Source organism: Balaenoptera borealis, assembly GCF_965194805.1.
Source record: "Balaenoptera borealis genome assembly, chromosome: 8".
Taxonomy (NCBI): domain Eukaryota; kingdom Metazoa; phylum Chordata; class Mammalia; order Artiodactyla; family Balaenopteridae; genus Balaenoptera; species Balaenoptera borealis.
In genome coordinates, this window is record NC_138865.1 from 15,571,862 (window position 1) to 15,585,908 (window position 14,047).

At 51.5% G+C, this 14,047-nt stretch overlaps 1 protein-coding gene and 1 pseudogene across 13 annotated transcripts in view; both read left to right on the forward strand.

Annotated features, from left to right (window-relative positions):
• PEBP4 (phosphatidylethanolamine binding protein 4) overlaps positions 1-14,047 on the forward strand; it is a 269,036-nt gene that overhangs the window by 221,501 nt on the left and 33,488 nt on the right. The window lies entirely within an intron of this gene.
• Positions 1,909-6,788, forward strand: LOC309633202 (small ribosomal subunit protein eS4 pseudogene; annotated as a pseudogene). Its single transcript has one exon. The product of its transcript is annotated as a small ribosomal subunit protein eS4 pseudogene (transcript).

Below are 14,047 nucleotides of genomic sequence, written 5' to 3' on the forward strand. Positions count from 1 at the left end.
CCTCAACTGTTAAAGATGGGAAATTTCTAACCCCTTCAAGTCCAAGATCCCACAGTTCTCTGATTTGGTGTCGGGGGAGGAAAAGGAAGACCACGGTAGGGAAAGGGGACCCCACTTTGCTCCTTACACAAAAGCGATTCTACCTTTCTGGGACCCTGCCGTCCCTTTTATCTTTAGAGGCATGATGATTAGATGCCTGACTAAGAAGAAACCAGTCGGGTCAATATCTGGCCATCCATCCCCATGGAACTTGGCCTTTTTCTCCCTTCAGGACTGAGAACCTGACCATCTAGGGCACCTCAAAATTAATCTTGCTTTTTCTCAACAATGGGCAAAGCCTGATGTCAGAAATATCCAGAAAAACTGTTGGAGCAGAATTCTGGCTACATCTGCAGATAGGCATTTTGAAGGGCCACCCTGCATTTTTGCTGGACTGCTCCCTGCCTCATGGTTTTCCACCCCTCTGTTGCTTTTAGAGATGTATATTTATATACATATAAATATCTCTTTCCCTGAGACACAATGAAGCTCAGCCACTGGGAGTTCAGTGTGATCCTGTAGAATCTGTTATGAAGGAATTTCACTGGGTCGGGGAGCAGAGACTGTGTATTCAGGACATTACCTGGTTAATAAAAAAATTGCACAGCTCCCAGAAACACATGAGATTTCCTTTCCTATTTTTTCCGCTTTAAAGTAACAAAGGGGGGACTTCCCTGGTGGTCCAGTGGTTAAGACTCCGCGCTTCCACTGCTGGGGGCACGGGTTCGATCCCTGGTCGGGGAACTAAGATCCCTCATGCAGCGTCTAACAGCCCTAAATTAATTAATTAATTAATTAAAAACAAATTAATTAATTAACCAAGGGTATGTCGCTTCCCCCATTTTTGCCAATTTAAATTGCAATTATTCTTTTTTGAGACAATAAGCAAACTAACAGTAAGGGTTAAATAATTTGTTAAAGGGTCGTGGGGTAGAGAGGAGGTGGGGTTTGGAAAGGGGGTTGGGGGGACTGGAATCTGCCAGTAGCAGCAATAAATGCAGAGTTGTGCCTCAGGCATAATATATCAAAGAAAATATAATGCATCCAGCTTAAAACTAATGATTGCCGTATAATTAGATGAGAAGCATTGTGCTATAAATGTGTATTCTTTAGCGTGCTGTGATTTTACTGTAAAAAAAAGAGAGAGAGCGAGAAAGAAGGAGACAGAAAAACACAGAGCCCAGCAACATACTATAAAAAGAACCTTCTGTTGACTTCTCTACTGTTTAGTATTCCTTGGCTGTTCTCCCTTGGGAGTGTGTAATTAGTACTTTATGAAGAGTACATTTAAAGCAGTTTAATATTCACCTCATTCAATCTGAAACAATGTGATCCATGCTTAGACAAATCAGTGCTCCTTGCTGACATAATCTGTCAGAACATTACCTCTGAAAAGACCTTTCAGGAGGTTTGGATGTTAATTAGTTGTCTATCATGTATAAACAGAGCAGTGAGCAGAAGGGGCTCCGACAGGCCAGAGGGATACGTTGGGAAATGCATTTTGTATGAACGCGGCTTGCAGGGGGGTCTTCTCGCTCTCCCCCCCTCCCCCCATCCCCCCCTCCCCCGTGTCAGCAGCCACGCATGCTTTGGACCTCCTCCGGGCAAGAAAAGAGCTTTCCGGTGGCTTCAAGGGGCACCTCCAGCCCCCAGAGGGGACTGGGGATACTAAAGGGGTCCCCCATACATCACCCCTGCCCCTGACACCTGCTGGCGCCCCAGGAAAGGGCCACCTGCAAGTGTGGCAGGAAGCATGACCTCACAGGCCCACCTGGCTTGCTGGGAGGCTCCAGGCTTTGGGCCCCGGCTGGGTCCCGCCTCCTGTGTGTGGAGAGAGCCGGGAAGAGATGAAGGTGTTCTGATGCCATCTCCTTGCTCATCCGAAAGCTCTGCTCCTCCGGGCAACCAGTCCGCTGTAAACAGAGCTGCATGGTACAAAAGAGGACTCCCCAACACGGGAATTCATGCAACTGCGCCCAACAGCCCGGCTTCTCGGAGGGCCGGCAAGGTGCAGAACGTACAGGGCACGGAGTCCAGACCCAGCCTCAGGATGATCCTTTGCCAAAGTGCATCCTGCAAAGGCACTGCCTTTGTGAGCTGTCTAGGGATTTGAACTAGCTGTCCTTTGTCCTGGACTTAGAATGCCCTTGTGCGAAGCGCTTCCTAGCACGTTGAAGGTGCTTACTAAGCAGTGTCAGGACATCATTCTGTTGTTCTTGCCAGGCTCGTGATTCCAGGATGGCATGGCAGCTGGCAGCAGGAACCTTCCCCCCACCAGGGTCAAGCAAGCCCCACCCACTCAGCTGTGTCCCCCACTGGTCTTCCTTTCCCCACTCCCAGCACCCCACCTTCCTTTAGTGGGCCCAACCCCCACAGGCTCTGTATTCAACATTCTTTCCATGAGCAACCAACCACTAAGCGCCTACTGTGTGCGCTGCACTGCGCTACATTCTGGGACAGCAAAGATACGTAAGTCGTGGTCTCAGCTCACGGGCCATTTACAGACCCATAAACTTATTATCACAGTTTGGGGTCATTATAACTAGTGTCAGAGAGGCAATATCATTTAGTGGTGGAAGGAGGGCACTGAGGTCATACTGCTTGGATTCAGATCCCAGCCTCACCTTGGGCAGGTTATTTAGCTGCTCTGAGCCTCGGCTTCCTTATCTGTAAAATGGGGATAAGACCCTTTCATGGGTTTTTGAATGTTAAATGGTATAATTCAGTAAAGTGCTTAGCGTAAGGCGTAGGATGTACTAAGTGCTCGATTAATGTTTGTCCCCCACCCCCAAATAGTATAACAATCAAAGTGCCTAAAGGCAAAAGAGGGAGATACTAACTGTGCCTGGGTAGTCTTGGAAGGCTTCCTGGAGGAGGTGACATTTGAGCTATGTTTTAAAGGACTGCGTAGAAGTTTACCAGGTAAAGAAGTAACAGGATGGCTTTCTAGATACAGGAACAGTGAATTATAGGTGGAAAGAGGCACAGAAATAAGCAGGGTGTTGGCAATAGGAAGACATGGCCCCTGTGCACCGAGTCACACTGCTGAGTTCCAGCCCGGGAGGCTGGTCGCAGGTGACCCTCCAGAACCAGCCACGGGATGGCACAAGTACACAGAAGAGAGTGCTCCAGTTTCCGCGGCTGGGTGATGATGGAGTTTTTCCAGCAGCCGAGGAACTAGTCCTTTTCACTGTATTTCTCAAAAAGAAGAATCGCTCTCTTTTCGTGCCTAGTGCAGCCATGGCTCGCGGTCCCAAGAAACACCTGAAGCACATAGCAGCTCCAAAGCATTGGATGCTGGATAAACTGACTGGTGTGTTTGCTCCTCGTCCATCTACCGGTCCCCACAAGCTGAGGGAATGTCTCAAGGAACAGAGTTAAGTATGCCCTATCAGGAGATGAAGTAAAGAAGATCTGCATGCAGCGTTTCATTAAGATTGATGGCAAGGTCCTCACTGATATAACCTACCCTGCTTGTTTTATGGATGTCATCAGCATTGACAAGACTGGAGAGAATTTTCGTCTGATCTATGACACCAAGGGTCGCTTTGCTGTTCATCATATTACACCTGAGGAGGCCAAGTATAAGTTGTGCAAAGTGAGAAAGATCTTTGTGGGAACAAAAGGAATCCCTCATCTGGTGACCCATGATGCTCGCACCATCCGCTACCATGATCCCCTCATCAAGGTGAATGACACCATTCAAACTGATTTGGAGACTGGCAAGATTACTGATTTCATCACATTTGACACCGGTAACCTGTGCACGGTGACTGGAGGTGCTAACCTGGGAAGAACTGGTGTGATCACTAACCGGGAGAGACATCCTGGTTCTTTTGATGTAGTTCATGTGAAAGATGCCAACGGCAATAGCTTTGCCACCCGGCTCTCCAGCATTTTCGTTATTGGCAAAGGCAACAAACTGTGGATCTCTCTTCCTCGTGGAAAGGGTATCCACCTTACCGTTGCTGAGGAGAGAGACAAGAGACTGGCGGCAAACAGAGCGGTGGATAAAATGATCTCTAAGTGACATGATTGGAAAAGTCTTTGTACTTAAAGATAACTACCACATAATTTAAAAAAAAAAGAAAAAAAGAAAGAAAGAAAAAGAATCAAGATCTCAGACTCCCCTGGCCTGAGTATCCACCCAAACCTGAACCCACGGGCAGAGCTAGGCTCCCAGGAGGCAGTGGAACATCAAAGAAAGCAGGACCATCCTCTCCCGGCTCCGGCCCCTGCAGCTGTGAGCCTTCCCCGCGCCCCCTTCCCGCCCCAGCATTGCCCCGGGCTCGCTGGGGGGATGGAGGGATGGGCATACAGCCCCCAGCGCCCGGGACGCAAAAGTGCTCAGTACGTGGTGGCTCTTATTATTAATGAAAAGAGCTTGCTCTGACCCACACTTTTTTCAGAACTGCTTCCTTCTCTAGTTTTTCACTTGACAACAAGCCAGGACTCAAGAGGACCAGGGAGTCACTGGTATCCTCTCGGCAAAGCCCTGGGTCCCCCTGGGCCCCGGGTCTGTGTGGGGCCTCTTGTAGTCCCACAGACTCCCAGACACCACCTCCCGCCCAAGACAAAGCTGGTGGTGGGACCAAGGTCCCAACCCTACAAGCAGCCCCTCGACATAACCCCAGGTCTTCCTCTCCTCGTGAAACCCTGGGCCTCTGCCTTCCGAGCAGGGCCTTGGTTGGTCACCTTGTAGAATATCCCAGACTCTGGGAGGGTGCTGTCCTCCCCATCACACCAAGGACAGTGTGGGCCGTCCCTCACTCATTGAGCAGTAATGATACCACCCCGCATCTCTCAGGCACCTGCGGGGTAGACGCCTTCTATTGAGAACCCTCACAGCAGCCCTCTGAAACAAGTAGGCACTATTACAGCCATGAGGCAGACAATTCACTAAGTCCCGGGGAGGTTGAAGAGTGATCCGAAGGCCCGCAGGCAGGCAAGCAGCAAAACTGGGGGTCTAGGCCTTGTCTACTTCCAGACTCCCCCCGCCCCCAATTTTACACTAGGCCAGGCATAGCAAACTACAGCCAGCGGGCCAGATCGGCCTGTTTTTGTAAGACCCGTGAACTAAGAATGTTTCTTACATTTTTAAAGAGTTGTAAGAAAAGAAAGAAAGACACAAAGAACATGTGACCAAAATTGCCTGTGGCCCACGAAGCCTCAAATATTTACCACGTGGGCCTTTGCAAAAAGTTTGCCAGCCCTGCCCTGGAGCCCATGGGGCCACCCAGGGAACATCTGATTCGGGACCAGACGTTGGGTACCAGAGATCCAAGTGGAAAAGCCACAGTAGGGAAGACAGATGTTTGACCAGGACAATGCTGTTGCGTGACTCGCCGCTTCAAAGCCATTTTTAAAAAGGTCTTTAGTAGAGATGAGATCGGGCTGAAGGGAGCACCAGTAATTTCTCTCTCTCTGCAGGCTTTATAGTTGATGAAATTTTTCACACACAATGTCTATTTCATGTAGTTATTATCCCCACTTTTTGAGTGAAAAGTGGAAAAGCTGAGAGGGGAAATGACTGATTTTGGAGTCCCTAGTGAATATCCTCTCCAGGTTCCATGACCTCAAAGCCAGTGTTCTTTCCATCGCACCAGGGCTGCGTCTGAGCCCCAGGGCATCTGGGGAAGGGAAGCAGAGAGACTGTGCCGGGACTGGCCAGGAGGGGAGCTAGTGTGGTGACCATTAGTCCCAGCGCCTCTTTCTTGGCATACAGATTGCCTTTATATGCATCTCAGATTTCCTTTTTTTAACACAAGCCCAGCTATCTTGGAGCTGTTTCAGCCACTGAGTCAGCCCTCAAGAAAAGCACCCCAATTTGCTGTATCTCGGGGGTGATTCTAGCCCATATTCATCAAGCTAAATGACCGCCCTCAAGGGCAGGGATGCCTGATTTCCAGTCCCAGCTCTGCCGCCAGCCAGCTTTGTGACCTAGGACAGGCCAGCATCCCTCTCTGTGCCTCCCTTTCCTCTCTGGGAAACGGAGTCCCCACCCACTCCTTAGCCCACATGGGACTGTGGGAAAGTGAATGAGATCATGTCTGTGTGGGGCTTGGCGGAAGGAAGCAGCAGTACAAGGTAGTATTATTTTCTGGGTCTAGCTGGGCAGTTGCCATGAGGCTGCTGAGATGTACAAGTCTTTCAACGGCCTCGGGAACCCATCCCAGGAATGCCATGGGAAGGCAGTGTATCAGAACCAGCTTAGGCTCCCAAGCCACTGGGGAGTGAGTTCAAAGCCCAGCTCAGCCACTTACCAGCTTTGGCAAACCACCCAATTCCTTTCAGCCTCAGTTTCCCCACCTGTAAAATGGGAATAATCCCAACCACAGAGGGCTGTGTGGTTAAGGATTAAATAAACTAACCCCCAGCACTCATGTCTATGAATACCGTGGGCCTTGTCAGGACACCTCTTTGTGTTTTTCCCTGAACTGTCTCCAAATAAGCACAAATGTCCTCCCTCCACGTTCCCCCTCAGGACGGCCTTCTGCAGGAGGGATGGGCTGGGCTTACCAAGCACCCCCTCTTAAAAAAGAAAAGTGAGAAACGAAGCAGTGAGTCCACGCCTCTCCCGGCATCACCCAGGCAGCCTGTGACCTGCAGGGCCGGGGGTCCAAGGCCAGGGGACTGGGTGAGGCCAGATGTTCCCTGGAGCCCTTTCCCCTTGGGCAGTGGTGGAGAGGGCCCCCGAGTTCTGGACCCAACAGTGCCAACCTTAGCAGCCAACACTCTCCGGCCGGCCAGCCAGCCAAGGGCAGCAGGCCACAGCGCCCTTCGCCCTCACCAGGTGCAAAATGAAGGGCCTCAGTGAGCCCCAGGCATAAATGAACTGTCTTGGGGGCAGACATAAATGAACTGTCTTCCTGGCCTCTTTTTGTAGGGCAGGAAGGGACACAAAGTTGGGGGATCGGACGCCTACAGAGAAGGTCTCCTGTAGGCAGGAGTGCTGATGGAGCCGTGGTTGAGGTTGGTGGTGGCCCAGGCCAGCAAGGGAGCTGAGAGATCCTTCCAGCAGAGGGTGTGAGAACCAGCCACGAACCAGCCACGAACCAGCCGGGCCTCCTGCAGCTCACACCAAAGCTGTGGAGCCAATCTGGCCGAGATGGTCTGAATTAGTCACCAGTTTGGCAAGGAGTTAAATCAGTTACATAACAGCCTCCCTTGCTCTCCACTGGCTCTCCTGAGCTGGGATCTCTCGGGGTGAAGGGGCTGGGGTAGTGGGAGGGAGGTGATATTCTGGAAGCCGAGGGGCTGAGGTTCCCCCACCAGCCCTCCCCAGGGCTGCTCCAGCCTGGCAGGGCCAGAAGGAGGCGCCAGCTGTTCACCTCCTGTCTGAGCCTTGGCCCCACCCCCCCCACCGCCTCCCAAACAATCCCTTGCTAGCCAATCCCTTGCTAGCCTTGCAACCCGAGGGCTCCAGGCTCTAAGCATTAGCAGGGAAGATGCCCCAGACGAGGAGTTAAACTGTTTCTCAGCTCCTGGCAGCTCAGAAGCACTGCAGAGCACTCCCAGGCCCACTTCCCCTGCTTAACTTGTTGTAAGACATCATTATAATTAACTATTTTCAAGAAGCATTTAGCAAGCACCTTTGGTCGTGCCCTGTTCAAGGCATTGTAGGAGCTACAAATGTGAATAAGAAACAGATACACAGCGGCAAAAGTAGCTCGGAATTATAACACCTTTCCTCCGGAAAGGAGAGCACTTTCATATAAAGGAACTCAAAGCCACGAGCCCCATTTCCTGCTGAGGGTCAGATTTAATCCCTGCATAAGGGCTGGAGAAACCAGCCTTGACCTGAGAAATGCCCAAAACGGCGCAGGCTTCTTGTGGCCGGAGTTTCTTGCTGATTTACTCACCCACTGCTCTTGGCTGAACGAAGAACAATAAATGTTTAACAGTATTAATAATGGGTGACGGTGATGGCGACGAGCATGACAAAAATAACGTTAGAGGAGAGTACACGTGTCCCATTTCGGCCCCAAGCCCTTGGGACTTTAATCCTTCCTTTGTCCCTATTGGCACTTCTGTTACACCCACAAGGTAATAGAAAACAGGGGTAGAAATTTGGGAAACATTTAAGAGTCATTCACGCAGACTTTCTGACTTCAAGCAGGACTTGACTAACTCATCCAGGAAGAGTCACCTTTGCAGCAAGTGGGTGAACACAGGAGCTCATGAGGGGAGTGGGGGCTTTGTGGGCCCTCCCAAGCCTAAGTTAAGGGAAAGTCCCCAGACCAGGCTCTGGGGAGATTGGTGATGACATCAAGGGCCACGTTCCCTGCTCATCATTCTACCAGATTTGTGACATTAGGAACTGGTAGAGATCTCAGAGATTCCCTAGTCCAGCCTTCATTGTTCAGATGAGAACACAAGAGGCCCAGAGAGGAGAAATGACTCACCTGGGGCCACACAGTAGAGCTGGAACTCCAACTCCCATCTCTCTTTTTTTTTTTTAAAGCTCATTTATTTATTTTTTGAATACTTATTCATTATTTATTTATTGGCCGTGCCGGATCTTAGTTGCGGCACGCGGGATCTTTTAGTTGCGGCGTGCAGACTTCGTACCTGCGGCACGCGAACTCTTAGTTGCAGCACGCGTGCGGTATCGAGTTCCCTGACCAGGGATGAAACCCGGGCCCCCTGCATTGGGAACGTGGAGTCTTACCCACTGGACCACCAGGGAAGTCCCTCGCGTCTCCTTTTATCGCGCCGTGAAAACCGGGCAGGGAGAGGTGATGGAGGACGGATTCAGGGGAGCTATCAGCCTCCCCTACTCGTGGAGGTCCACGTGATCCATAACTCCTGCCTCTCTGGCTCCGTAGCAGGCAGGTGATAGCTTTGCACAGAGGGGGAAGCAGCTGCCCCAGGGAGGACATGCAAGTGGCCGTGATGCCAAGTCAGTGTGTTTCTAGAACAATGAGCCTTTCCCCTGTGCTCAGCTCCCTAGAAAAGAGCTTAAAGAGGTAAACTACCCTCAGGCCCGCAGGCAAATTCCTGATGAGAATCTGATCCAGTTTCTATCTCCCAAAGATCTATTCGAGTGTCTACTTGGGAAAAGCTTCCCCAGCAATATTTACAGCCAATTAGAGAAAATTAAAGCATTCAGTGGGAAACCTTGTGTCGATTTAGGCCATGCAATCACTCACTCATTCAGCAAACTTCTACCGAGTGTCTACTCTGTGAGGATTCAGTGATGAAGAAGATAGGGTCTCTGATCTTAGTACACCCGCGGGCTAGTAGGTGAGACGGAAGAAGGAGCAGTTACCTCGGGGACTTTAATTGCTGCAATGTAAGACATTTGGGGAGCATAGGAGAGGCGAGGAGTTGGGCAGCTTCTCAGAGGAGACGCCGGACCCTGGGCGCTCAGGAGCCACCTGGAAGCCACAAGCCCACCCTGGGCAGATGCAATCTGATCCATTTGCTTTTAGGTTTCTCTTTGCCCTTCGTCCCTTCCTCTCCCCCAGAGTTCAGACATTCTTTTTCTCATGGGAACATACCCCCTTAGCAACCCCTAGCTCCTGCCTCTGCCTTCAAACTTTCCTTTCCCATCATTTTCCCCATTTGGGACCCAAACTGAGCCCACACCCTACTGATGAACGGGTAGACTTGGCATGTAGGTTGTGGGGAGGGGCCCCACTAGACTCACCCGGACAGATGTGCTCTGTCCCCCGCACAGCTGTCTGGGCAGCCCATCTGCGCTCACTTCCTGCCTCCCGGCTCTAGCCCCTCACGCCTCCCACACAGGGGTGGGGAAGTCTGGTCCGAAAGCCAGTATTGAGCCCTCCCACCCACCCACCCACCCACGAGTGCACTAAAGCCAGTAGCCCAGGGCCCTGGCTTCCACCCTCCACCCTCCTCCACAAGGAATGGTGGCCTGGGAAGGACTTCGGCAAGGTGGCCACTCTGGAGGGCTCCGCCTCGGGGTTCAACCTCAGGCTCTGGGCAGCTACGGGAGCTGCCCATCTCTCTAGTTCTCCCAGCAGCGTCTGTCCTTACGAAACACACTACAATATCACTGATCTGATTTCAGTATTTGGTCACAACTAGGGAGTCTGCTTCGCTCTGGCCAGGTGTCTCCGAAGGAAGGAAAACCTATTTTCAAAAAAAAGGTTTGATGTGAAAAGATGTCCCAGCTAAAAGTCTGCCCTTGTCGAGTTGACTCATTGTCTAGGTCCTTGTGGTGCCCCCAGTTTCAATGCTGGGAGGTGGGAGGAAATGGGGAATCTCGCGAGGAAGTGACTTCTCTGGAAACCTGTCTGTTTCTGGGGCGCTCTCAGTTCCCTCCTGGCCCCTGAGCAGGGCATGTGCATTCTCTGGGACTGTAAGGATAATTCAGGCAGCTCTGCGCCTCCCGTGAGCTGAAAATTGTTTAAGGGCAGGAACTACAGCCCCGTAGCCCCCAGCCCTGGCTCTGTACGTGGTAGGCACTCAATGAGAGTGTGCTGAACTGGGCTACTCCCTGGCCACCTGCCTGCGTCAAACAGGAAAGCGGGGAATCTGATTAACCCTCTCAGTTTGCTCTTAGGAAACTCAAATTGGAAAATCAGGAAAAGGAGAGACATCGCCGTGATCTGTCTCCATGATGGAGAATGGGGACAGGAGAGTATTGGAGGAATGGGAAATTTGACTGTAAAATTAACAGGTATCTCCTACTCAACCCAGAGCCTTTTCTTTAATACTGTGTCCTAATGCATTAGGAGTTAGGGAGAAAGATGATAAATTGTTCCCTTTTCCTAGAAACGGAAATGTCTTAGGCGTGTGCGCAAACCCCAGAATCCTACATCTCCTGAACAGTGGGATGGCCTGGATGGGAACCGGCTTCTCTAAGCAGAAATGAGCCCCCAGAACAAGGCCTGGTGCCAAGAACAAGAGCAAAGAGCTAATCCAGGCTTTCTTGCTGCAAGAAGTTATCGCCTTCCTTGACCGCCATTTTTAAATGAGGGGAAATTCCAATGTGCCCCACTCTTCCCACCACATCCACAGACACACACAGCCTTTGTATATGACTTTAGGTGAAGGGCAGTGCTAGCCCTTCTGCCAGGCTGGAAACCCATTAACCATGGATGTTGATTCAGGTTTTTCACATTGCTCACTTATGCGGCCTCAAGGTGACCAGACAACTGTGGAGTTAGGTTACTTTATTTTCAAAGTGTTTTGCTCAGTATCTAAGAAAGAAAATTTCTTTCACAAAGGCGTTCATGTCACCATTTTTCCACAAATCTGGCCACCGTAACAATGGCGGAGACCCTGAAATTCAGGTCCCAGCCTGAAAACTCTGATCACCCGATAAGTCTGAGCTTAATGTAACAGAAAGAGAAGGTGGATGAGAGATGGCTGATGACAAGAGGGTTGGATGACAGCTGGGCAGGAAGGCAGGCTGATAAGCCCGCAGCAGGCAAGGAGCCCCATCCTTGTCCGGGGCCTTTGAGGCAGGCTGCTTGGCAAAAGGAGAAACTCCTTTGTTTTAGGAATGGTAATTTATGCCCCTGTGCTTTCAAACGAGAGCAACCCAAATTTTTCTTTAAATACACACACACACACACACACACACACACGTGAATGTGCGCACACACACACACCCCTTCCCCCTCCCCCTCCCCCTCCTCCTCCTCCTCCTCCTCCTCCTCCAAGGCAAGGCTTCTTTCCATTAGCCCAGTAATTTGGGGCCTCTCTCCCTACTACAGGTTTAAGAGAAAGGGAAAATCCATATTCACCAATTCACCCAGATTATGCCACTAGTTCATCGTGCTAGGGAAGCCCTAGGACCGCACAGATGTTCCTGGGTATCAGACCCAAGGTCCACAAGGCAACTGGATCTTGGAGGGAAGGGACAGAGCTTCATTCCAACCACTTGCAAGAGTCAAAAATAGTCTTGTGGGCCCTCCGAGACCCCCAGAATAACAGCTTCCATGGGCTTCTGAGTTGAGGACCCCAGCCTCTGCTCTCCTAACCTAGGGACCTTGGTTTAGGGTAGCCACCCTCACCCACCCCAACTCTGTCTAGAAGCAGGAGGCTTGACCTTGGACCCCCTGCAACACGGATCCCTTGGGACAGATTTCACAACCCAGCACTGAGTTTTACTACAAGTTTCAGACGAAGAAGGTGTGTCGGAGCCAAGAGCATGCTTCTGCCCGCTGCGTGGGTGTCAAGTTAAATACCTTCTTGTCAACACTTGAATGTGTTGAACATCACTCACAAGGGCATTCTTTAAGAAACCTATTAACTTAATTACCCAGGCTTTTTTTTTTTTCTCCCTCTCCCCCCATCCATGCACCTCATATAAAAATTTGGCTTTCTTCTTTTCTGAGATACTTTTGAGGTAACTCCTCTCCCCTCGGTACTCCCCTCGGTACTCCCCTCGGTACTCCCCTCGGTACTCCTCTCCCCTATACCTTGTTTATTTCTCTAACAGTTAGTCAGGGTGGTTGCCCTGGTTAGACTGACTCCTTGCCTCAGGTCCTGGTGCTGCAGGAAGCTAAGAGACAGCAAAGTGTGCCCCTAGCGATGGGGGAGTGTGGGTCCTCTGGCATCCTCTTTTCTAACTGCTGGACAGGAGTGGAAATCTAGAGGAGAGCAGGGAAGGGATAAACCAAGTTCCTACAGGGTCTGCCCCCTCCTTCCTCTAGAAGGGGAGAGAGGATTCACCCGGAGACACAGGTCAATCAACAGGCATTTATTAAACACCGGCCAGGTACCCAGAATGATCCACTTCGATCTTGGAAGAAGAGAAAATTCTGCCCGGGTCAGTTTTTCCAAATCCCAGCTGCATGCACATCCAAGCCCCTGGGAAAATGAAGGACTTAATTTGGTATAAGGCATCTCACACCGGGAATCAGGAGAACCGGGTTCCAGAGCCCCGCTGCCTATAAGTGGTCCTGTGGATACCGGGATCCTGAATTGGTTCCTCAGTAAAAGGTAGAGGGTAGACCTCACTAAGGCGTCTCTGAACTCCCTTCAGATCTCATCATCCACGGCTCATCTGTGCTTCCACAGCTGTCGGCAGCTACCCACCTACACGGGGAATCTGCTCAAACGAAGGGAGGGAAAGGCAATGTCCAGACAGGCAAATGGCGACCATCTCAGAGAGTTGATCTGTGTGCTGTGTGCTGAGTGTGCTGTGTCTGGGGGCCAGGCCCTGGATGGGGACTCCCCTGTCCAGGGAGGGAGGAGGTGGGGAGAGGCAGGGGCTGGGGCAGGCGTGGCTCTCAGTTCAAGCAGGGTCAGTGGAGGTCATGAGCCTGGGAAGGCAGCTGTACTCCTAGGGCTGACATGACAGAGAAGGGACCTCTTGCCCGCAGATCTGAAGGAAGAAGAGCTACACAGAGGCCCAAGAGATGTGTGAGGGAGGTACCGGCCAGCCAGACCTCAGGCTCCCCTTCACTGCGTTGTGGGAAGTCCGGGCTGCCAGCTATGATAAAGGAAGAACACCCCTCAGCTTTCCTGCCAAAACCATGCGTAACCGAAAAGCAATTTTCAGACCTTTTCAGCTATCCCCATTCTCCTTCCAGGGAAGTGAAAGCACCAGAGCAAATTCAGAAACTCCAGCAGAGCTCTGTGGGATACCCCTTTCTGTACCCACACCTCAGACTGTCCTTTCCCTAGTCCCAACAGCGGCTCCCCCCGCCCCAGACTCTCTGTGGACCAGTGTGGGTCCACACAGCCAAGAAGCATGGGTGTGGTGAGTCCCCTGTGTGGAATTCCAGAGTTCGAAGGGACCCAGCGGGTCGTCTGCTCCAGCTCCCTGCCTCCAGGCAGCTCTGCTGCTAAGCGGCTCACTTGCTGGGAGCGCTCCTGCGTGTACAGTGACGGCAGAGAGAGAGACCTGGTCTGCAGTCAGAGCCTCGCGGCTTCCCAGCAGGAAGGGCTCTTTTCCCGGGAAGCCCTTGCTTGTGGGGAACTCCAGGACTACCTGATGCTGTTCCCACCCACCTGCCCGACTCGGACCTGATAAAAGCCCGGTTACCTCTGATCCACACACACACCCGCTTTCTTCACTCACCCC